At 41.7% G+C, this 26,121-nt stretch overlaps 1 protein-coding gene across 5 annotated transcripts in view; it reads right to left on the reverse strand.

Annotated features, from left to right (window-relative positions):
- SULF1 (sulfatase 1) overlaps positions 1-26,121 on the reverse strand; it is a gene marked incomplete at its 3' end in the record, with an annotated part of 164,935 nt that overhangs the window by 122,351 nt on the left and 16,463 nt on the right. For 4 of the 5 annotated variants that reach the window (XM_082601336.1, XM_082601335.1, XM_082601334.1 and 1 more), the window contains exon 2: positions 7,895-7,985. Of the gene's footprint in view, positions 1-7,894; positions 7,986-17,748; positions 18,009-26,121 lie in introns of those variants that run through there. The other variant, XM_082601333.1, reaches the window with a different exon arrangement.

Raw genomic sequence — 26,121 nt, forward strand, 5'->3', positions numbered from 1 at the left:
CATTTAAATGGTGATAGTTATAAAAAAGTCATCAACTACATAATTTACAAACGGAGGATTGAGAAAGTTTTCCTGAGGCAAATCCATCTTACACTTTTGTGGCTCTCCGCGTCCAGCTCTGAGGAGCCGCACTGAGGCGGGGTCTACACCAGAGAAGAAGTATCCAGCCTATTTGAGGATCAGAATCCCAGCCCACTGAGTCATTAGAGCCTCCAAATGGAGAATCTTTGTATGGGATTTTAGTAATAATTAGTTTTTATTTGTTAATATATGCCAAATCGTGGTTGGCTGGGGGAAAAAGCTGAGGCTAAGGCTAAGCAAGTCTAAAGGGAAATCAGAAATTAAAAAATTAAACACTGGTTTAAAACAAGTTTTCCATATGGATGCTCATAATATACTCCCAAAGCACTTTCCCATTTACCGTGTCATTTGACTTTCTCAACAACTGTTACAAGTGAACCAATGTAGATTTTAGGTGTGTAAGCGTAAGGTATTATCTTTGGTATTATTTGTGAGGCATATGTACATGTGCTACTTCTGACCAGCGCCCATTTCCACAAGGTGGGCGCTGTGGCCCGTGACTGGTTTCTGTATAGTGCCTGTGTGTGTGTGTGTGTGTGTGTGTGTGTGGTGTGTATTTAAGTGTATGGAGTTATGAGCAGACTAACGTTATGGGAACTTATCTACTTTGTGCATTTCTGGATTTAAAAAATTTTCACAAATAATAGTAATAGTTAACTTGCACAAAGCACTTCACTGAGTGTGAGGCATTGTTCTAAGCCCTTTATGCATATGGAGTCATCTAATTCTCTAAACAGAGAAACAAAGGCAGTATTATTACTGGCCCCCATTTTTCAGATAAGGACGCTGAGACACAAAGAAATTAAGCTACACAGTTAACCAATGGCATAGCAGAGATTCAAACCCAACAGTCTGGCTCCCAAATCTGTGCTTCTAACCACTACTCTACACTTCTCTCTTGCACCACTATAAATTAGAAAAAGAGTTTTCTATTTTAAGAAGAGAAGATCACCTTTGCTGGTGATAACGCTCAAACTTCTCCCAAAGGCTCTTTTCACGTGACCCTAACACACATCCCTGTGTACATTTTCGGACACCCATGAAGGCCAATAACTCAGCCTAGTGATTACCAGGTAGGTGATGCATGGTCTTACTGTCTCAACAGGAGCCCAGAAGAAAAAAAAATCAATGTTTCGATAGTCCAAATTATTGTCTGTCATATTTAGGAGTTGGTTGTCACTGGAACAGTTATTCATACATACATATACCAGTCATACCACACAAACTCTGTCTTCATATTTCCATAGCTAGAGAGAAAGTTCTTTACACTAAGATGGACTTTCAAACCAGAAATGTAAATTACATTCCTCTCCTTTCACCCAGAAGCGTCGTTTCAGCCCTTACAAACTACGAAGCTGCTACTGTATCTGACATTTGAAAGAGATTCCTCTATAAATCGATGCTTAGGGGTGGAAAAAACAACCAGACAATTAAATATTTCCCTAAGAGAAAGGCAATCTTGTGACAAGCACTGACAGAGGGCAGAAGGTTGTCATTTTTTCTCTCTGGCCTCTGTCTGGGGGATAGGCAGGTGATGGCATTTTCTTGATCCATTTGAATGCCAACAGCAGCCAATCAACAAGATCTTGAAAGCAACAGCCCCTCTCCCCGGTGAGCCGATCGGACACATCTTTTTCCTAATCATAAAGATTACTTGGAATCAATCGTTAACCTGAATTCCAACAACTACAAGCGTATAATCCAGTAGGAGCTATTTTTTCACTCTTATTTTTAATGCTTCAACCAGTAAAGGTAGTTCATTTTGAAGCTTTTCTTAAAAAATGCACTGACTACATAGTTATAATCCAAGTGATTCGACAGCCTTCCATCTTTGCCAAGCATTTTTGAATTTTTGCCAGCTATCAAAAATACACATTGGGATTAGTTTACTGGCAGAGATATAAAACTAAAAGAATAATGAGGGAGAAATAAGGTGCTGGGAATAGCACAGTCTGATGGGAACTAATGACTACCACGCAATACCTTAGCCTTTTAATATTATAATAACAATAGGTTGTGTTCCGAGCGGCTCTAAACACCTGCTCCTTCTAAAGGTACTTTTTTTACATCCTTTATCTTCTATTTACAACAGCCAAGTGAGGGAAGGAGGGTGAATATATGCTAATTGTGTAGAAAATTACATAGTAAACAAAATACCTATAATTGGAATCAACTCTCAATGCAGGGTTCTTTGGACAGCAGAATTTTGTGACTAGTTATATTTTGATACACTTATCATTGGGAGAGGTATTCTGAATATCTATATCCCGTGCAGCACAGCACTGATGTGCTGCAAGGCTGCTAGTTCTCTCAGGACCACTGTCCATTGCTGAGTATCATCATGTCTGGCCAGACCAGACTCCTATGAATATTGTAGGATGGATTTAACCTGCTGGAGCATTCTTCCTTCACATAATAACCAAATACAATTTAATGTAGAAAATGCATCCAACCTTTTCTTGGTGAAACTGTAAAAGCAAATAATTTTAAAATGAATTTTATGGTCAATCCATTGTAAGAAGCCATGCCTGATCTACTTGCTTAGTAAATGGTGGATTTGCTTAAACACTTGTATTTTAGCTGCCATTGTCAACTGGCTATCAATAATGGACTCAAGATTTCTTTTAAAGACTACTAGAAAATAAACAGAAAAGAAAATTAAACACTGTCCTGAAAACTTGGGAACTTCTGATGGTACTGACCATTTGTTTGGAAATATTTTGGTTATCTTTAAATTTTTAAATAATTATTCTTTCTCAAAGGTCCTATAGCCTAACTACCTTCCACTTAAAAAGAATGGAAGCAGAAATCACTGCAGTTCACGTTAGAATCTGCCCAAGTTAGGACTCCTTCAAAACGTGCCTCTTTCCATGTTGATAACCACAATCCACAGCAGCTTCAAAACACTTTTGTGGCATATACATCACCACCTCCCAACACCCTCACCACACAAGATTCTCTAGTCATCAGAGCAAAAACGTAAGACAAATATGAATTCTCACTGTAATCCAATTTTACTTTTACATCTTTGTATATTCTACAAGAGAGAGAAAGACCTTGTCCCTAAATACATATATGCACCCGAAGACCAGTGGTTTACCAAAATTGATCATTTAGTTTTACAAATTCTCTAAACCACAGATGCCAGTGTAAAAAGGCTGCAATGTTTCAGTTCTATGACAAATATGCAGCAAAAATATCCTAAAAAAAAGGCCTCAGTCAATGACTTATTTGTTTTAAGCCCTATTAATGCAATACAACAGAATCTTAATAACAGGATCTGATCCTACCACGTAATTATTCCAGGGATAACTTCTTAGAAAATCTAACCTTCATTTGTAATTGTGATGCGCTCTTGTGAAATCTAAGCAGATGAATGAGGTTAAATCAGGACACTATTGAGAGAAGGAATCTAAAATTGAACGTATCTGCCACCAGTGGAACTAGGCACTTGAGATCGACACAGATCAAATGTTTCCTCTGTAAGCAGAATTAATCAGTCCTAAAAATGTCTTAACGTAGTACAAGGCAGTATTTCTTTTCAGGAAGTGCCAGCTTTCTACGGAGAAATAGACTGTCTTAACTTCAGAACACCCTTCAAAATTACCCTAACAAAAAGGCACCAATTTAAGGTATCTGGCCTGACACCAAGTTGTGTAGTTACACTCTGCTTCTTAAAATTCACTGTGTTGTAAGAATCCGAACAGTCTGTCATAAACTGTGGCTCAGTGATCTTAAAAAATGTTGTGAACCTAGTGTGGGCCATTTTCCAGCGCTGGATGAAATGATTCTGCCCTTATATGTCTTCAAGATGTCTTGGGGGATATCTTAATGTGAGCAGGGTCCTTAGACCCCTCCTAAGGAGCAGGACCACAAAGCAATCTCTTGTAACACACGGGTCTGGGCAGAGAACAAGACCATTGTGTGTGACCTGATTTCATTTCAGCGAATGTCCCAGTAAAGAATGACATCATCCCATTCTTTTTCTTGATCTCCACTTGTGACTGTCCCCCCCCCCCCGCACTCATCATAATTAAACGGCTTCCCCCCTCCCACTCCCTATTCCTCATCCCCACGGGCATTGCTATTTTCTTCTGAACTTCCTGCCTGAATGTTTCATTAGGGCAAGAGCAAAGGCTTTTCCTCTGGTCCGTCAACACTGCTGGAGTTTGCTTCTTGGCTACATGAGACAAAGCATTATTCTGATGGCAGCCAGAGCAGACTGAGAGGGTCATCTGCCGGGACGGGTCTCAGTCAGCTGGGAATGGACAGCAGCCAGTTGAAGACGGCCTGCCTGACGGGCACAATGTTTCTCATCCCACTGGAGTTGGGTTTTCTTTAAACACATACTCATTGGCTTGGAGGATGTATTGTCTAAACAGATCCATTTAACTATGTACATACCATGTGTACACATTTGTATACTTGTATGAACCAACCCTTGCTTTATCACTTAGATTCATACTGCAAGACTCACATGTGAAAGTATTTCATTTCAGAAGGATGGAAAGATGATGCAGGAGAAAACCCTAGTTTAAAAACCCGCATGAGAATGCAACCAAATTGAATTGCTGTGCGAAGGAAGGCACTGACTGTGGTGTTTTGAGTATTTGCTTTTATAAGGAAAAAGCAAAATCAACTTATATCCCACATCCATGTAATGGAAGATGATACACGAATTTAAACTATGAACGGTAAAGACAATGCAGAAACTGGAAACCGTTTTGATAGAAAGGTAGGTGAAAAAAATCCAAATAAAATTGTCTGTTCTCCAAGGTTCCAAATATGTAAACTATTAGGTAGTACCATACAAAATTACTGCCTTTGTAGGTCAAAAGTAGTCAAATAGGAGTAATTTTCTAAGATTCCACCTAGCAAATTTTCATATCGAAAAGATTTATGGGCTTGGGTTAAGGGTGTGTGTTTTTTTAACTCTAAAAGAAGTTCCTATTAGGTAGCAATTATATTGTTTTTACAACAAATACATGATTTTAACGGACATTGGGATTCTGTGTAATAAATTGCCTTCTTTGATGAGAAATGTTAAGAGTGGTCACAAGAGTCTGCTTCTTAGCACGTCCCAATTCATCTCCTTATATTTTGCACCAAGTTTTACATGTCCTTGGATACCAAGATGAGAATAATGTTAGTGGTTTTTAGGGTCCACATCTGAAATTGATTCTTTGAAAAGATGTTGCTTACTATTACAGTCTATGGACAATTTAAAAAAATATTTAAATTCAAATTAAGGTATTGAGTATAACTTAAATAATTAAAGTAATAAAAATAAATAAAGTCCCAGAGAGGCACAGTTAAGCCATGCTTATAACATTTTCCATCTCCAAAAAGCATCAGCAGGGCTAGGAAAGGTCTTAATTGCCTTACAAACAACATAGTCACTGTTCTAAGTTATCCCATCTGTGTGCACCAAACCTTGTCTGACAGTGCGGTTTTTGAGTCCAGAAGGTACAATAGCGCCCATTCAGATTTTGGCAGGTGTATTTCAAGCTGAAAACCAAGCTCCACAAAACATAACGGTCTGTTCCACAGGTGTGAACATTTTTGACAAGAGCTCTCAAAATCTCCCCCAAGCTGTGAAGTTTAATTGTCCTTTTGGTGTCATTATACGTGAATACAACCTATCTCTCCTTGGAACAAGAGAGAATCTTCTGGCAATCAAACAGCCAGGAGACGCTCGGGCAGCTTCTGAGATTTGCCTATAACATCTCCTGGTTCTGTTTCTTGCGTTATGTATTTTGGAGGTGATGCCAAGTTCACTGAACTTCAGGTAAGCAGTTCTTAAAGCTGGAAAAAGGTTAAATGAAAGGACTTTATACCCCAATGACATGAGCAGAGAGGCCATCAAAAATGCACAGGGCAGCATTTTGAAACCCTAAGACTCATTAAAATGGTCCTATTTTCTAAACCTGCCTGTCTGAGCACAAACAGAAAGGACCCATTTCTTTCTACAAAATTTGCCAGCTGGGAGGACTGTGGCTATGTGAATACAGGTGTAGTGGTGGGAAGGGGCTCAGCCAGCTATCTAGTCCAGCTCAAATGATGGATGAGGAACGGCAGAGATCGCTGAAACTGGCAGCTGGTCAGACATTGAATTTGAATTTTCCAGTCCAAAGACAAAAAAAGCAGACCGGAGCCAGCTCTAACAGGGGTTCTGCAGATTTTTAGGAAATAAGTGTCATGTATGTTAAATTTGAGCAAGTGATTCTGATTTCATCCAGTATTAGAGTAAACGCATTTCTATTTTCTCGTAATAAGGATAGGCTGAGAATCAAAAGGATATAATATTGATACTTAAAGTGGTGAAATGACTCATTAGAGGGAGAAAAGTGTGACATGAAAGATTAGTAACCAGATAATAAACAACATGGCATCCCAGAAAAGTGGCCTCTTCATAGCACAAGAGAAACTAAGACAGATGCTTTGAGAAATCAGGTCTTCAGTGACCTCTTGGGAAGATATAGGGTGTCCTCCAGTATTAAGGGTTTCCAGCCTCTTCTATAGTTAATTTTGAACGACATGATACCCAAGGACAACCTGTTTCTTTCTTACAGAAAACTTGATGCACTGGACTAGAGGTTCACAGGAAGAGGTTTGGCAAACTGACTCAAGATGGTGAAGCAGTCTTAAGAAGTCACAGTTCTACTGTTTATTGAACTTATTCCTAAGCAGATATCTTTTCCAGTTTGTTTTGGAATATTTTCCTCTCCCATTTGGAGTTTCGAAGTAAGGAGACCTAAACTTCAACTTGTCTTCTCTTACTGTTGATTTAGCTTGGGAATAACCAGCATCCAATACCTTACTGGTGAGATCCCAGACCACCTGCCAACAAAGCTCTGAGAAGTAGAGAAGAACTGCCAGTGCTCATGATTTTATGTCAAGGAATGAACCCCAAGCTCCCAGCCGTTTCCAGCCGTTTCCCTTCTTCACTTGCCATTTGTAGTATGAGGACAAAATGTTTAATTCCATAAGTATTAGAAAGAGAAGCTGGAGAAATCAACCCTCAAAAGACAAACCTGAAATTCAGGTCAGACTTGAAGATTTTGTTTTGTTTTGTTCTGTTTGTGTGAGGTTCATGAGCTTTTTGGTGATTAAAGGACTTATTCCAAGTCAGCCTGGGCTAACACAAGACAGAATGAAAATCAAGCAAAGGGCAACGATTTTGAAGGGCTGCAAAAACCCAGAGGAACTCAACAGTTTCCATGGTGTTAGTTTTCAATGAGGGTGGAAACAACTTTCAAAGTTGACATCTGAGCAAAGACTCATGGTGTGGGGTATAAACTCGTATGAACCAACACCCCTAGGGATGTTTTTGCAGCCAAGGTTGTGTTGCTGAGATGGGTCTCCGTGGCCTGCCCTGGGTCCCACGACACTCTTGGCACCAGTGTATGTGGCCAAGGCAAGAAACTGTGAGGTCAAGCTGTGAACGAGACAGGTGACATCTGTAGTTTTCATGCCTGAAACTTTGGATGACTGCGCTTAGCTGGCCTACCATTAACAACCCCTCTAATTCCCCTGAGCTTCCTGAGTATCTCATGACATGTTAATAAAGTTACATGATTCTTCAGATGCTTCTTTTGCCATTCCTGGAGACGAATTTCAAGAAGTGGCTCTGCCTTTCAGCTCTCTCAGCCAAGAAGGAGGAGAACGCTACAGGAAGGGGCAGGACTATTGACTCCTGTGTTTCTGATAATTCCCCACCTGTGACACATTCCCCTCTTCAAGTGACATGGAGTATCCAGGTTTAATTAGTGCCTTGGTTTAATTAATCGAGACCAATATTTGATATGAGTACCTTTGAAGATTTTCTGCAATTATTCTGTCTTGGAGAATCTGCATGTCATTTGCCAAATTCACCTCAGATGATGGTGGCTGGCCGTCAGCACCTATGATGGAAGAAAGCAAAAGTGCCATCAGTTGCATTTCATCAGTGATTTATCTTTCAGATGTTGCCCTTTCACACCTTCAAAGGAGGACATCATTAGGAATAGCATTCTTCAAATTTCATCCAGACTGAGTTTCTCTTTTTTTTTTAAGTTTTTTTTTTATGTGGACCATTTTTAAAGTCTTTACTGAATTTGTTACAATATTGCTTCTGTTTTATGTTTTGTTTTTTTGGCCTTGATGCATATGGGATCTTAGCTCCCTGACCAGGGATTGAACTTGCACCCCCTGCATTGGAAGGCAAAGTCTTAACCCCTGCACTGCCAGGGAAGTCCCCAGACTGAGGGTGATTCTTAAAATCACTCCAAGAGACTCTGAAGTACTGTGGGTCATTCAATCCTTTTATAGAAGTTTCCATTTGACTTTCTCTTCATCAAGGGAGAGACTTTCCATTAGATTTATTTCATATTATTCTCTAACTGGATTTTGTAAAGCCAATAAAGAAGAGTTTCTTTTTAAAGGTTTACAAAATGTTCCAAGTTTAAAAGTTGAATGACGTCTAATTTCAGGTTCTAAGACCTATTTTAAAGGAAAACATGCAGAATCATGAAATCTTCTAAAGTGACTGCAAGCTACTGTTTGATGAGTAGCAAAGTAAGCATTTTCAAGTGGTTAAATTTGTTTCTATTCTGCATTTATGACAGTTGAAATATGTAAGTGACTAAAATCAACTTCGATACTTTGAATAAGAGGAAACACCCATTTTAATGCATTAAGTATTTGATGAAGCAATCTTGCTGACATGAAGAGCACATTTAACATATGCATGCTATATATAAATGCAGATATGATATATAAATTAGAAGAGGAAAGAGATATAGTAGTTATATCTTATAAGGATATACAAGCTATAAGACATAAGCTAGAAGAATAGGAAAGCAACACACACTATTTCACAACCCCAAATTTCCTTTACCTTTAAAAAATATTTCTCTTGCCTGTGTAATACTAAGACATTTCATGTGGAGCCCTCTTACCTCTTCACTAGTGAATATTCTCAGAGGTAATGGGTGTAGATTATTTCAATACAATAGACGTGGAATCTCTTCTTGTTCTGAACTGGCCCTGGTGATTCAGGTTAAATGTGGACAGTCCCAAGTCCTCTGCTCTGTTCTGGAAGCTTCACTCTTAGGGAGACTGTTGTGGTAGGACCTCCCTGCAGCTGGCTGCCTGCTGCAGGACTCTTCCTCCCATGCCTCCCTTACCCTCATCATGTCTCTTTCTGTTCCCGGCAGATCAACTCTTCCGCCCATTTCCGCCACCCCCTGTCATCTGACACACCCAACCCAGTCAGCTTTTGACCACGCCCCTGTGCTTCTCATCCTGGAAGTTGGTGAGTTCTAGAAGAACTTTTCTATTCTCTGATAACATTATAAATTATTATAAGCATCACGCAGATCTCCACTTTTTATATATGTTCCGGGAAGACATATAAATGTTTACGCTTATAATTATGCAGGGCACCCTGTGATCTTCTAAAGTAAAAGTTTACATTTGAATGTGAGGCTACAAGTATCTGGCTGTGGTCGTGCTGGGTTATAGCCTATCGTCAAACAACAGCATCCTTTCTCTGTTATTCGGAATCTCCTACTGGGAGCAGCAGGAATTCCAGGCTACAGAATCCATTGGCTATTTTGACCTTGACTGAGTTGCTTCATTTCTCTATGCCTCAGTATCCTCCTCTGAAAAATGAGGATTAAAAATCGTTATCTATTCCATAGGGTTGATGTGAGGATTACATGCACACATCCACGTAAGAAATTTAGAAGAATAAGTGGCCAAGAAACACTGGCGATCATTATTACTGGCACTGAATTTTTTTTTAAGCCAGTAATAAAGATACAACTTCCCTTGCAGTAGCAGTTTGCAATCAAAAGACATCTTCATGGAATGAGACCAGGGTTTTCATCCATTTTATAAATGGAGACTTTGCTGTGTCATCATTAAAATTATAATGTGCAGGAGAATAGTGTAATAATTTAGAGCTATAGGCTATTAAAGAAAGAACAGAGGCAGGTATCTATACCTGCTTGATAAGTGAAGGCTTGTGAGAGTCAAATACTCCTGCTGTGCTGAATGAAGTTTTATTTGCCAAGAGAGGGTAAGGAGATAGGATGACTGAACACCACGGTTTTTAGTTCCATAATCTCGACACCAGCAGATGGATTGCCTGGATCCTTTCTGCCTTTATATGTGCCAACTTGTAATAATTCACTATAAATAGTCAGAGTACGAAATGTGCAATGGAAAATTTTAATTAAAATATTTCTCTCTTTTTTTTTTTACAGTTTCATTAATGAACACTGGTTAAAACAAATTTATTCTTTAGTTTCAGCAAAACAGCATCATTTGGCAAATAAAACCAATATTACTAATTTTAACCAATTAATTTGATTCCAACCAACAGAATATTATTGGTTTATGGTTTTGTTTATATTTAATTAGCAATCTGTTTTGGATTTTCAATGATGTAAGTGTAATTATATTATTGTGGATTTATAGTTATATAAATATAATTAAAGTAACTTATACCTAGTTTTGGCGGGGGGTGCTTATTTCAGTAATGGTTTAGTAGATAATGATGGAAATCAGTACCAGGGCTCAAGTCCATTGCTCAGGTTGACAAGTGCTGCTCTGGAGAGCACCCATCAGCATGGCTTCCTTGGGGTCCGAGCCACGAGACCCTCTCCATGCTTTCATTTCTGCTAGAAGAGTTTACCTTTATTCCCTCCACACATGAAAATTCTAAGTACCCCTCTGGGATCAGCTGACCACCTCAATTTCATTTTTCTCTTTCCCCAGAACACTTAGAACACTTAAAATCTGTGCTACACGATGTAGCATCTAGTGAGAGGGTCTCCACTGCTGCCTAGATGGGGGAAGGTCTCGTCTCTCTGGTCAGGTTTTCAGATTCCGAAGTGTGAGAGTTGTACTTGGGGCTCTGTCTACATTCTATGCTCTAATCACAATGTGGCCCCAGAACACCTTGCACTGATGAAGCATCGCAGTGTAGTCAGGATCTGAGTCACTCATTGACCCTTGGGTTGTCTGGGAGTTTATTCAAGTTTTGGTCAAGTGTATCTAATCTGAGACCCTGAATAGCTCCTGCAGCAAGAATAAACGAGCGGCCCACAGCCCTAAAGCTGGGCCACACAAACTTGAATGGAACAGGGAACCACTGGCCCAGCTTTGGGTCATTTTGTCCTTCCTTTTTCTTAAGCCAGACCTATCATAGTTTCTGCAAGCAATGACTCGGCCTAAGACTCAGATGTATATATGTGTGTGTGTGTCTGGAGTGAACTCACACGAGTCTCAATTTCTCTGTTCGTAAAATAAAAGGTAAGATTGGAAGACCTCCAAAATCACTTCCTGCTCTAAACTTCTATAAAATGTTGGCACATGTGCCCATTCATTTGACATTAACATCCACAAATAAGTGTGGGTGTGCGCCAGAATTTCACCTGCTGATAATATGTCGGGAGGTTAAGTTTGATGGTTTAAGAGCTGTACTTTTAAAAGTTTGGTTTGGCTTCTCTCTCTGTATTAGTGTGTTATTGCTCTTAGCACTTAGGCATCCATGCTGGAAAGCAAGTAGATGACTGAACTGAGCTCTCCTGGCTTTCTCGGTTGTTCAGAAACTGAGCTGCACTTCCTGGCTCTCAAACTTTGTGAACTCATCAGATTTTGCTGCAGAGAAATGTCATTAAAATAACAGTCCCGGTGGAAAACACTAGCACCATTCATAGTTAGTGAAATGCTGAAACAGTAACTGATATTTTAAAACTGTGGATTGGAGGCCTTTCTTTATACTGTACACATACATGCGTTTAGATAGATGTGTAGAAGAAATGTTTGTTTTTTTCTTAAGCAGCTGTCCTTTAATTGTCTCCTAAAAGTGGCTTTAGCCTGTCGCAGAAATGCATTCTCTGCTCCCTTCACCTTGGAAAGTAATAACCGGTTCCAAACGGCTTTCCCTAAGGAGTGGCTGGAAGGTCCAAAATGTCCTCATGAGAAAGCTTCCACCGAGCCACACAAATCTTGCCATGTGGACGGTGCACGCATGTGGGACTATTACTTCATGCACAGTGACATGAGACCAGAAAACATGTGAACAGGAAGCCAAACCCGAGAGAGTTGGGGAGCTTCCAGCTTTCCATAGAGCCCAGAAATGAAGCAAAATTCAGCAATATTCTGGACTCAGGTGTCTGGGGGACAGAACAGCCGCACCCCAGCCCTCTTCAAACACTGCATAGGACAGTACAGTGGCTCAGGCAGCACCCAGCCTGGACTCAGTCATTATGCCAGCAAACCCAAAAAGACTGTGAAGTTGTAGCCCTTGCTTAGGATGCCAAGACTTTAAATGGCTTGAGTAACCTAAAAGTAGAATGGCCAGCACCGTATATGGAAGCTCGGTATATTCTTCATCCTTTCAATCATGCTAATGGGAATTCCCTCCAACATATCTTACTCCTTCTTTAAAGAATAAACTTTCCCATGATACAAGCTCATCCTATTCTAAAGTGTATATTTGGTGATTATTTTGTATAATTGAGATAGTAACAGTTCTTTTCTGGGTCTCTTCTTTCTTTCTTTCTTTTTTTTTATTGTGGAAGCATTTTTAGCAAAAATAGAAACCTCTTCATCATCTCAAAAACCAAAGATAATCTCTGAAGTCTGGAGAATTTGAAGTGAGCTATCAGAAGCCAGATGGAATTCAGATTACAATCAAATACTATCTTTCTGATGAGTGATAAAACTCTTTATATTTAGAGGTGACAAAAGCTTCATAAATCTGCTTTTAAATGTGTTGATACAGTTTACCTACCAGGAGGAAATATTATACGACTTTGTGAGCCTAACCATGAAGGCTGGGGCTCAGCCCCTTTTGTAATAAATGGTATTTGCTCTGAAGTGTTCAGGTGGGGTTGAGAGCTCTGAAATCCAGGAAATCTGATAGAGGCTTTGCCATAGAAGATGTGAAAGGGTATAAGAAAACTAAGGTTATCAAGTAATCAGACCTCAGCTTCCTGTCTGCTAATTAGATTGTTTTCTATTCATTCTAAATGTTAAAAGTCTTCCCGTTGTTATCTTGTAAAAACTCACAAACGTGACATACCTCTCCTTTCCAGTTACCCACCATTCAAGGCAATGGGAAGAATTTCCTGCTCAGCCTGAAGAAGAAGGAAATGTTTGTGGGGTACATCATGCCCAGGTAAGAAATCATCTCCTTTGCTTTAGTCTTAGAAGTTTCCTCTTTTACTTTAGTCTCTGAGTGGGCCCCCAGTTCAAGGGAAGTGAAAAAACCCTGCTAAAGAAAGAGCTGCTTCTTGATGAATAAGTGTAAATTCTTCATGAGTATGTGTTCTTTATGAATAAATATTCTACTTGCACACGGATCTTTTTCCCAGTCTCCGCTCATTTCTGAAGGCTCAGAGGATGTACATATTTCTCATTTTGAGGGTTTACAAAGTTATTGGCAAGACTGCTCTGGACATGGCCTTCCTGTTGAAGAGTGAATGGGAAACAATCCACTCAACAGCGGGGATACGAGATGAAAGCTCAGAGCCCCATGAGCCCAGAGACTGACATTTCTTGGGGGAACTGAACATAATGGGGAGAGCCTGGTTTTTATGTTTCTTCTCTAAACTTCTAAGATAAATCTGGCAATTTTATACTTTTTAAAAACCACTTTTTATATATAAGCAATATCATTTGTATCATTTTTTTAGATTCCACATATAAGCAATATCATGTGGAATCTAAAAACAACGATACAAATGAAATTACTTACAAAACAGAAACAGACTCACAGACATAGAAAACAAATTTATGGTTACCAAAGGGGAAAGGGGTGGAAGAGGGATAAATTAGGAGTTTGGGATTAACATATACACGCTACTATATATAAAAGAGATAACCACCAGGGACCTACTGTATAGCACAGGGAACTATACTCAGCATCCTGTACTAACCTATAATGGAAAAGAATCTGAAAAAGAATAGATATATATATGAATCACTTTGCTGTACACTTGAAACTAACACAACATGGTAAAACAAGCAAACAAACAAACACAATACCACTTATGTAAAAAAAAGATTAAACAAAAACCAACTTTTATTTTTTTTTATTTTTTGGCTGCGCCATGCGGCACGTGGGATCTTAGTTCCCCAACCAGGGATCGGAACCCACGTCCCCTGCATTGGAAGCCCAGAGTCTTAGCCACTGGACTGCCAGGGAAGTCCACAAAACCGACTTTTAATTTTACTTGATGTTGCAGTTTAACCTCTCAAGCCAACATTACCCCAATTAACTCAATTTCCTTCTATGAACGTGTACCTCTTCTTGTTTTATGGCATTCTATTATAGCTACCCAGTTGACCAAACTTAAAACTAATATTATAGACATTTCCTTTGTCTTCATTCCTTCATTCAGTCCTCAAGTTGAGAAGGTTTCATCTTCTAAATATCTCTGGAATCTGTGCCCTGTTGTCCACCTACACTGCTCAGGCCCTCAGCACTTCTCACTTGTTTACGACAGTAGTCTTTTTTTTTTTTTTTTTTGCGGTACGCGGGCCTCTCACTGCTGTGGCCTCTCCCGTTGCGGAGCACAGGCTCCGGACGTGCAGGCTCAGCGGCCGTGGCTCACGGGTCCAGCCGCTCCGCGGCATGTGGGATCTTCCCGGACCGGGGCACGAACCCGCGTCCCCTGCATCGGCAGGCAGACTCTCAACCGCTGCGCCACCAGGGAAGCCCCGACAGTAGTCTTTTAATCGGTCTCCTAGTTTATAGCATTATCACCCCCTAGGCCTTTGCCTAACCTACATTCCACACTGGAGAGTAGAGATCTATATAAAATCTTCCTAAAACATAAATCACATCTAGTCTCCGCCTTCTCAACCCCAAGCAGAGTCCTTCCTTGTCTCTCCATTGGCTCAAGAGTAATCTTGAAAGTGCCAGATCTGGGTAGGTAAGGAGGTTGTGCTGCAACGCTTCCATCATTGAGATGGGTTTGCTACAAACAAAATAAACCAAATAGTCTATTGAACCAAATAATGTCTTAGTGATGTAGGTGACATATTTCAGCCCAAGCTTTTTATATGGATGTGAACCTATAAAACAAACTTTTTTGGATCATGAGCTGGTCCAAAAAGACTCATGAGCATGAGTTTGAGTTTTACTAGAGTAATGGGTCCAAACCCCTCAGCATGAAGCACCACAATACCCATGATCGGACCCCTGACTAAATCTCCAGATTCCCTGGATTCAACATTCCAGCACCAACTGAAACCAGTTCCCCCTCCCCTGGCTCACAAAGTCCACTCTCCAATGCTCTTCCCTTCTGAAATGTCCTTCCACACCTCCTGCTGATTCTTTAAAAGTCACACCAATCAACATCATCTTTGTAAAAGTTCCTTCGACTTTCACTGGGGAAAATGACTCGGGCCTCAATTCTGTCACTTAATCACAACACACTTCCGTTTTTTGCAGGTGTTATACTGTTAAGAAAATTAATCTGTTGTTTTGGTCTGTTTCCTTGGATGAGGAACTCTTCCAGGGCAGGATATTAACCTTCTTCATTTTGGTATCACTAGTGTTCAGCACAGCATGCAATACACAGTAAATGCTCAAAAAACCAAGGCACTGAATCAAAGATGAAAAAAGAGAGTAAATGGAAAAGCCCTAAAATTGAATGAAACTGCTATTTTCAGACACTGTGCTAGGTACTTTACATATATTATTTCCTTTCAGTCCTTTCAACAATCCTCTCCTTGGGGTAAGTAGTATTGGTCTTTTTTTTTTTTTTTTTTTGCCGTACGCGGGCCTCTCACTGCTGTGGCCTCTCCCGTCGCGGAGCACAGGCTCTGGACACACAGGCTCAGTGACCATGGCTCACGGGCCCAGCCGCTCCACGGCATGTGGGATCCTCCTGGACCAGGGCACGAACCCGTGTCCCCTGCATCGGCAGGCGGACTCTCAATCACTGCGCCACCAGGGAAGCCCGGTCTCCATTTATAGAGGTGAAACCTGAGGTTGAAAATCTGAAAGACCTTGCTGCTGGTCGCATAACCATGTAATGGCAAAACCAAACCTCCAATCCAGATCCCATCATAGTTTGTGTTCTTTCTGCCATGACTGAGTATGCTTTGGAGGCTAACGTTGAGATTATGTGGCTGATCTTTGTAACAAAATTAGCTAGAGTATAGAATTTTAGTATTGACAGCTCACTTTTAAATTTAGGGGCAAAACCAAGTAGAGTCCAGTCTTATTTTCAACTTTAATTATGCCTTAGAATTTCTTGGAAGCCACAGAGAATTTTAAGTGGAAATGTCATTTAAAGGGAATCTTAAAAATAGACCTACTTTTATAATGTTTCCCATGTTTGTTGAATAAATAATGAATAAATAGCTCTATTGCATTCTGAAATTTGATATGAAATCTTTCCACTTGGTCTATTTTGGGTATTACACTATCATGTAAGATACTGAACACTGGAGAGCTACAACAAATATGAGTTCAGGCTGATTAAATATATATATGTATATTTAATTAAATATATACATACATTTGGGTATCCTGAACTCTTTTATACACACACACACACACACACACACACACACACACTGGTATACACACATTATGTGTGGTTTTCATAGCTGTTCATCTAAAGATAAAAGCAATCAAACTCAATGGATTCATCATAGCACTTAACGGCACTAAAAGTGAGAGGCCTTGCTTTTCTACATTACTGTCAATTTATATTTCTTAGTTTTCTTACCTGAAATAATGACTAATTTTCCATATCTCATAGTACATCAACTTATAATCATGGTTTTATAAATGCAAATTGAACAACTACCCAAAATAGAACTTTATTTTCTTGGCTTATTCACTTAGTGAATCACACTTTCTAAATGTTCAGAAATTGTATCTCTCTCAGTGTTATCCTAGAGTTTTAAGTTCATCTTTTGTTGAAAGACAATTTCTCAAAGCCATGAGCATCACCCCTGAGAAAAATACTCTTGTTAATTCAGCATCCCTTACAGACACATAGTTCAATAACAGAGCTTGGGGTTTTGCCAGTGCTTAAGAAGTTTGTGCCCATGTTCCTTTAATATTTAGACCCTTCAGCTATGCAGTGAAAAACTTAGTAAGAATTCACACGTCCACTCTAGTTACCGTGTTTTGCAGAGTTTACACAAGCCAGTGCAAGTTTCAAGCCTACGCCAAAAAATGGGATTTATTTCATAGTGTGAAAAGAAAATTCCAACAACTATATTTGCCTGAAACTGTGAGCACTGAAAGCAGAGAAATTGAAGCTGGAAGTTGCTGCATCGTTTCTGGATGCCTAAGAAGCCAGGTGAATAACCAAGGCTCCTTTGTAGGGCAAGATGTGTGTGTGAGTGTGGAGAACAGTCAGCCACCACCAGGACCAGGACACGGGGAAAGGGGCAATTTCAGCACTTCCTCTTGGTGCTATTTTGTTAATAAGTGAATTATCAACAGAAACCTCTTTTCCTTCCTATTACTTTTAGGAGGGGCCCCATCTGGGTGGAGGACTTTAGCCAGAAACACACTTCCCATCATGGCAGCGTCTGAGTGCGGGAACCCGTTCTCGCTAATACATACGATGAAATGGACAAGAGCAGTAAGGAAACTTTGTTTCCCTCCTTTCGAAAGAAAAAGCAGAGCATCATACTTACAAAAGTCGCCTTTAAAATCTTCTCTGGAGAACAAGCTCTGGGAACTGGGAGCTTGCGGAGGAGCAGAGATAAGGTGGGAGCGGGGCTTCCTTCCTCCTTCTGGGGGCGACAGTCATTGTTTCTTATCTCCCTGACCTCCGGGCGCGAGGGGCCGGGAAGGCCCGGCCTCTGACCCCCTCTGCCCTCCCTCCTGGTCTCGGCGCCTCGGGTCGGGGTTTCCTATTAGCCGCTCCAGCCGCCCAGCCTGACACGGGCCCGGGGATGCATGAAGGCCGGTCTGCGAAGTGCTTGCGAGATGCAGAGGGTTATATAAGCCCACGTATTATTATCATCACACACCCCCATAGAACCAAGGCTGCCAGACAAACAAAAGGCAGTTCCAAGAAGGGGTGGAGCTGAGGCAGAAGCTACACTGGGGGTGAACTTCGGGACACTGCTGAACTGGCTGGAAAAAGAGGCAACTCAATATGTGTATGCAAACCTCGGCAAACAAACGGAGCTGCAGCTGGCTGGCCGGCCACGCGGGGAGGCTCCTCGGAGGGAGGGGCAGTGGGAGGGGGTAGGCAGGGCTTCCAGGCTGCGGTCCCGGCTCCCCCTTCCCCGGCACAGTAGCCGCCCGTGGCGGGACGGAGTGGATGAGGAAGATGTGGTATTTGGAAAGGCAGACGTTCCAGAGACCAAGTGCTTAGTAAACACGGATGTTGCTTAGACTCAGACCAGGTGCTTCTGTTGCTTTGCTTTCGTCCTGGTCGCTTGTTTTCCTAATGACGGTTTGCGGGGTGTTCCCTGGGCCAGGGCCGAACCCTCTGTGTGCATCCTCTATTTTCAATCTCCGTGGGCCCCTGCTTTTTTTTCTCTCTGTGGGAGCAAGACAGCCAGCCAGACTGTTCTTTAGGCCAGAGCTTGGGTCTGAGAAAGTTCTGGTTCACTCTGAGCACCCATCCTCCCTGCGACCCTCCCTCCCCCATCCTGCTACCTCCAGTTTTCTTAGATCATTATTTTCCTGCCCTGTTCCTGGCCCTGCTGCCCAACATGTGAGATGCTTCATCCTCCTGGCATTCGTGGCTTCCACGTGTCACCGCACTAATTACCCGCTTCCCACCCTACGGCCCCTCACCTACTGCAGCTCATGAGAATATGAATCATTTTCTAAAGAAGGCCTTTCCGTTCCTTCCCCTACGGCCCTTCCTCACATCCTCCCCCTCAGCCTGGAATGTCCTCACTCCCATTTCCTTCAAAGCACGGTTCAGATCCCATCTTCCCACAAGATTTCCCCAATTTCCCTTCTTTTCCCCCCATTGACCCGGCACGTAATTCTTCATGTGCGTCTGGGTTTCATAAGTCTGGGGTCTTGTGTGGTTCTCTGGGGTGGCCTAGGACAGGGCACTTCATGAGCGTTGACGAAATTCAGCTGACAGCCGACGTGGTGTCACCTGGGCCATCCGTCTTAGGGTGGAGGGGCCCCATGTAACCTCCATGGGCTCAGGGGAAAGCCCATGTTGATGGGCTCTTGAGGCTGTGCAGTGGGCCCAGGAGGGTTTGTGATAGCCTTTACTTTGGGGTATTGGAAATTTTCATAAATTAAAAAAAAAAAAAGAAAGAAAGAAAGCTTTATAAAAAGTGGAGAGGAATGTCTAACCTGAGTCACATTCCTTTAGGACATGTGTTCATGAGGGTACCGGGAACTCTGGCCTCTGCTGAGTTCCTGCTACTGCACATCAGGAGACCTCTGAAGTGGAACTTACTTCCTAGGAGGCCAGAAAAGTCCCCGAAAGGTGAGATTTTCAGAAATCACAGTCTTCTGGGGTGTGTTTTAGGAGACAACTTCTCCACTGTGGAAAGAATGCAGACTATCACAACAGCAGCTCGACATGAGGACAATAGCTCTCTGGTGATTTATGATATGGGGTGAAATACAGAACGCGAGCTGTCAGGTGTTGAATTTCTGGGGCTAAGCGTTCAAGTGTTCTTCAGGACGTTCCCCTGTTAGTCTCCGGTGAAAGCCGTGTGCTGTCAACGCCATCCGTGGTGGCTGGATGGACCGGGATGTCATTTAAGAGACTTGCGGCGTGTCGACACGCTCTCCCATGCACACAGAATGTTCAGTGAGTTAGAAGAATTTTCCTGCTTCCACTAATTTGGAACAATAAAAACGGATTCAGGTTCTAAGGGGGAATTTTGGCCTCCAGTTCTTGAGGTTTGGGCTTCAGGAAGGACAGTGGCCTCACTGCAATTCAGTTGTTCACATGTAAGATCTCTCTTTTGGTTCTGCTCAAGTCAGAGCCATAACCATTGTTATTGCTACCATGTGTGAGACCCGGCTAGGTGTCAGGCACTGGCTAGATGCTTTACATGCATTCTTAACATAGCGATTGTCCTAAAATAGAACTGTTTAAAAAAAAAATCTTCATTTCACAGATGGGAAAACTGGTCCTACAGCTTAGGAAGCGACAGTGGTGTTTGAATCTAAGTCTGTCTGTGATTTTTCCATTCTGCTGAAAGCTGGAAGAAACCTTAGAATCTCATCTGCTAGTTTTCAGACTGGGTTCCGAGGAGCACTAGACTTCCAAGTGCTTCAGGAATTTGGGGTTGGGGGGGATACGGAGGGAGCAGATGTGAGGAGGAGACCAAGTCAACTGGGCTTGGGTGCCGTTCACTGGATTCAAACAAAGAAGCTTCATTTCCGTCTGTTTTATAGAGTGACTTTAGACTTTGTTTAAAACAAGGGCTTTGCTACTAAGAAAAAATTATTTTGAAACTCTAGACCTAGTTTAAATTCTTCATTAAAAAGGTATACAGCTTGAGGTTCAGAGAGATTAAGTGCCTTGCCCACGGTTTTATAACAGGCCCAGCATTAACTTCAGATGTCCAAGCTCTGCCTGGAACCCCAGGTCTCCCTGAGTCCTTTATCTCCCCAGTGGTTAAATTGCAGGGAAAGTGAGAGAAAGTCTGACCTGATTGTGTTTCCTGACAGTGTTCTTCTTGAAAACTGAAGGCAGGCATACTCTTGACTTTGGCTCGATAGACCATTTCTCGTCTCTTTGGCTCGGAGTCTAAATTAGTCAACGTTCACCTTGTGGCAAATGAAGATCAAGTGAGGAGTAAATATGTAATTTGTCTGGATGATTTAGGGCTCTCTTCCTCCTTTCATTCAAATCAAAGCAAGTAGCAGAGGATACTTCCACATGAATCATCTAGCTGATACAGCCTTGGCCTGAGAGTACTCCTGCTAGAAAACTGCTTATGCCCCCATGGTTATCAGTCCAATCAAAAGTGACTCTTTTCACAGGAGACACCATAGGTGTGGCGAAGACATTACTCATAGGTGTGGCGAAGACATGACTCTTAAAGGGGTCAGTATAGCCAAGGGGAAGTGAGTCTCCCATAAGTCCACATAGCTTGCATGGCTTGTAAAGTCTAAGATTTCACGTGCTGCTTTGACATCTTTGAGCCTCATGGGTCCCCAAAGGGCTGTGAGTTCCCCTACTTTTACCTGCAATGCTCCCACCGAAGTGGGAAAGTCTCCCCCCAGTGGTTAAGTCCCCAATAGCTGGGCATCATCACTCCACCTGGTCCTCATCTTAATAGGTTTCACTTCCCTGCCAGCCCACACAGTCATTGCAACAGGCCAATCACATCGTCCCTGGGAACCAGGGTACCACTTACCATCTTGTTACTACAGAGCCTGCTCCCCAGAGCTCCCTCTTTTTTTAAAACTAATTTTTATTGGAGTATACCTGCTTTACAATGTTGTGTTAGTTTCTTGCTGTACAGCAAAGTGAATCAGTCATACATATACATATCCCCTCTTTTTTGTATTTCCTTCCCATTTAGGTCTCCACAGATCATTGAGTAGAGTTCCCTGTGCTATATAGTAGGTTCTCATTAGTTATCTATTTTAGACATAGTAGTGTGTATATGTCAATCCCAATCTCCCAATTCAACCCACCCCCATGCTTGGTAACCATAAGTTTGTTCTCTACATCTGTGACTCTATTTCTGCTTTGCAGATAAGTTCATCTCTACCATTTTTCCAGATTCCACATATAGGCGATATTATATGATATTTGTTTTTCTCTTTTAGACTTACTTCACTCTGTATGACAATCTCTAGGTCCATCCACGTCTCTGCAAATGGCACTATTTCGTTCCTTTTTATGGCTGAGTAATATTCCATTGTGTATATCTTCTTTATCCATTCCTCTGTAGATGGACATTTAAGTTGCTTCCATGTCCTGGCTATTGTAAATAGTGCCCCCCAGCTCCTTCTTGTTCCCTCTGTTCCCAAATGTGCCTCTGTGTTGCCCCATGTGGCACGAAGTGTCTGCTTCCCCTGGGTCATTAGTGTATGTGACTAGTAAACTGTTCTTGATCCCCTGTGTCCCAAGTCAGATGTCCTATGTTTGGTCACCCCAGAACCCTAGGACAGGAGTCCCTCCCTCCCCCACAGGGTGAAGAGGAGGTGAACAAAACAATGACCAGACATTAATGCTAATACGAAATGGAATTTTCAGAGAACTAGTGCTAAATATCACATCCTTTGGAGTTTTGCTAAGCATTAGTCTATTGGCAAATAGAAATGACTTTTAACTGAAATTAGCCGGAACTGACCTAATAAACTGACCTTTATTAATTTTAAGGCCCGTGAGCTTTCCCATCTGCTCTTTTTAATTTTTACCATTCTCACCTGGAGATTTTTGCGAGCAACAGCATCGTTCTCTTTCCTGAGATGGCTTAACTGTAGTCCTGCCCAAAGGCAAAGGAATCAAAAGATGACCCTGCTATGCCTGTCATTTAAATCTTTACTAACAGCATTCTTTCGGAACAATGTAGCAGAAAGAATTTTTCGCATCTCTACAGACAAGAGATTACAATAAGCAGATTTTTTCCCATCTGAAACATCCCAATATTAATGTACAATATTCTCAGCCCTAGAAACAAAGCCTTCGATGTAATTTCTTTCCCTGTTCATGAGATTTACAATAGGAAGGTTGTGTTTGTACTAGATTTTGGCTTGAAATTAATCTTCTTTTCTCCTCAGCATTTCTATAGAATCCATGCACTTCATTATTTAGTCATTTCCAAATATTAAATGCTTGTCATTTTTGAACAATGATCTAATCTTCCTTTTATGGGTGGAGAAACTGAGTTGTGAAACTTGCAAATCATCGCCAGGACACAGATCTTTCTAAAGTTTGTGGCTACCCGTGGAAATGCTTTCTTCCACACATCTTAGATTACAAAATAAAATTGTGAATTGTCTCGTAAGCAGCAAGAATGACATCCTCCAATTATTAGAAAGTATTCATTAAAAGCTCATTTGCATTTTGCCTTATGAGAGAAGCTTTATGGAGTAAATAAATACATTCAAACTCCACCACCAACGTCAACACAGGCTGTGCTTAGAATCACTTCCCCTGTCTCTGGACTGTGCCTCATACAGATCAGAATATATTCTTAGTTCAGTTGGACAAGGGTTCATTTGAACCACATCTGGTGCTCATCAAACCTCTATTTTAGGAGTGGGGAATTCTTTTTCAGAGATACATTATGTCTGGAAGGTCTATGGCAGCAAACAGTCCTCATTAAACTTCACAACATTTTACCAACATATATACAGTACCCGCTTTTATGTGATTACGGGGCCCAGGCAAAACCCTGCACAGCCACTTCAAAGAATTCCTCACTTGACTAATTCTAAACAGTAAATTGATTTTCTCATCATTTGTTGTGTTTGACAATAGAAAGGCTGACACAGCAACACTGCTAAAATGACATCTCCTTTCTACTCAAGGGGAAGGAATTCGTGTTAATATTCTTAATGACTGGCATCTTTATGAGAAATGTGAAATCATTTATCCTCAGCAATAACCTGCCGAGGATTAAGAAGTACTTGGTACTTAGAACGGAAGTCATCTGTCAGGAAAAATTATTTGGACGGATGCAAATGAACTGAATAAATTGGCTTCCTAATTATGGTGTGTATATTCAAGTTTGTGAAAATTGGTTTGAGCTGAAGAATTTGGAGAGGATCTTTCAAGAAGTGGTCTGACATTCTGCTGGAGGAAAAGATAACACGTTCGTTTGATAAATTCCTTTCATATTTCCTAAGGATTTCTGGACATGATTTAAGAAGCAAGGGCATGTAAATCAAGAGAAAACACATTAAGTAAGCGCACGTATGTCTTGCTAATTTGGAACAACAGTAATAATGCCTCATGGAAAACACCAAACAGCGTGTTCATCACGATGCCCTAGATTCTAAATAACCAATAGTGTTTTCCATGGGGGTTTGTTTCAACCCTCTCAGGGCGGGCTTGGGCATTAACCCAACGCAACAAGTCTAAGCCAGCCCTTAATGAACGATGTAGAGACCAGTCTCTATTCTGTAGGAGTTGTTCCACTCTCAATGGGCGTGGTGTTGCACACCAGTTAGCAAGTTTTTATTGGAATCTCGGTCTTCTCTGCCTCACTAGCTTGATAGCACTTTCATTTAGCTCTTTACCAAAAAGCCTAGTAAATTGTGGGAAGACGTACTTTACTGGCATTGGCAGTTTAGTCGGGAAAAAAAGGGTGTAACTTGCAGGCAAATGTAAACTCCCTCATGTAATTAACGATGAGGTTTTGCTGTTTAGCATTTATGTAGAACTTTCTTTTGAGAAAAAAAAATCGGCATTGATTTCTGAAGACAAACTGACTTGGGTCCAAATCCTAGCTCTACAGGTGTGTAATTTTTTTTTTTAATTTTTAGTCTAGGTCCTTTTCTTCTAACTAGAATGACTAGTACAGAAATAATGAAGTCAGAAAGTGAATAGCAGTGTCTAGCACGTGGTCGGTACTCAGTATCATTCAGTTTCTCCCTCCTTTTCTGGCTCTTTTAGGGTGTTCGTGTCCTAATCACTAGTTCAGTATTATTTGCCCTGAGTCAGTAAAAAACATTCCTTTCTTCAGTGTGCACCAACTAAGCAGTGACCCTGGCAACAGCTGCTTAGGTTTCTGTATTTAAATATAAATATTAAATGATATAAAGAGATAACAGTAAGGGTCTCTTTAAAAAGACAATGATAACTATTAATAATAACCTGAATGTTGTTGTTGTGACTTCAGCCCTGGAGACAGTTATTCAGGGCATCAGGTCAACTCAAGCTGTTAGGGTTGGTGTCAGAAATCCAAAGAAAGCTTTTGCTAGAAAACAGTGGATTAGAGAGACATAGAAAAAAAATGAACCGAGGGAATATCATCCAAGATATTTAGTGATGCCGAATCCAGTTTGCCCCCTCCAGTCTTCTTGTGAGCAGGCGGAGGAAAAAATGGCAAATGCAGGGCTTCCCTAGTGGCGCAGTGGTTGAGAGTCCGCCTGCCGATGCAGGGGACATGGGTTTGTGCCCCGGTCCGGGAAGATCCCACATGGCACGGAGTGGCTGGGCCCGTGAGCCATGGGCGCTGAGCCTGCGCGTCCAGAGCCTGTGCTCCGCAACGGGAGAGGCCACAACAGTGAGAGGCCCGTGTACCGCAAAAAAAAAAAAAGGCAAATGCAAAAACATATATGCTAGAGAGCAGGGGCTGGGCAAAGCATAGGAGCACAGACTGGGCAGAGAAGATGAGGAGAAAGCAGAGGCGTGGGGGACATAGCTGACCGCAGGGGCTGAAGTCTCTGAGGGATGCTGATAGTGATAGAGGATGTGCTGAGCCCAAGACAGGAAAAAGCCTCGTTCTGCAGAATCTGCAAGTACCCGTGTCTGGGGCTGGCAAGTGCATTAGTGAGAAGAACCAGAGATTAAGAGCCCAAGCCTGAGGCAAGGGTGATGGACGGCAGGAGGGGTGATAATGGGCAACGCCTGAAAGGAACTGCTTTAATGCTATAAACCGGTGCCAAGTGGAGAAACCTGAGACCCGATGTGTGATTGACTTTCACGAATGCACTTTTTACCCTGAAAGTCCCTGACGCTGCAGTCAAGTTAAGCTGTGCACTTAAGGTGTCTGCGTGCTGGGGGACGGTGCACGGGGTAGGACAAAGGTCATATTACTAAAGCAGGAAAGAGGTAGGAGAATGTTGTCCTCTTGGCTCACCTAACGATTCTTGTTTAAGGAAAAATGGATACAAGTGAATATTATTGGAAACTGGTGTGGGAAGAAACCACAAAAGGGACAGCTGGATCCGTGGGTTGGAAGAAAGGAGGTGGAAAAGTATATATCCCCTGTATCCTGCCACTTCCCTTGACCTCACGTCTTCCCTGACTGGTCCCTTCCTGCATCGTCAGCCGGCATCTGCGAGGGCACCTTACATAGTAAGTCAACTGTGTTCAGCTTTTATCCTGACTGGTTATAGCAAAGGGAAAAATCATGGACTCCCAGCAGTAAGACTGAGTATGA

The sequence above is a fragment of the Mesoplodon mirus genome (genome assembly GCF_964341445.2).
Source record: "Mesoplodon mirus genome assembly, chromosome: 16".
Classification (NCBI taxonomy): Eukaryota; Metazoa; Chordata; class Mammalia; order Artiodactyla; family Ziphiidae; genus Mesoplodon; species Mesoplodon mirus.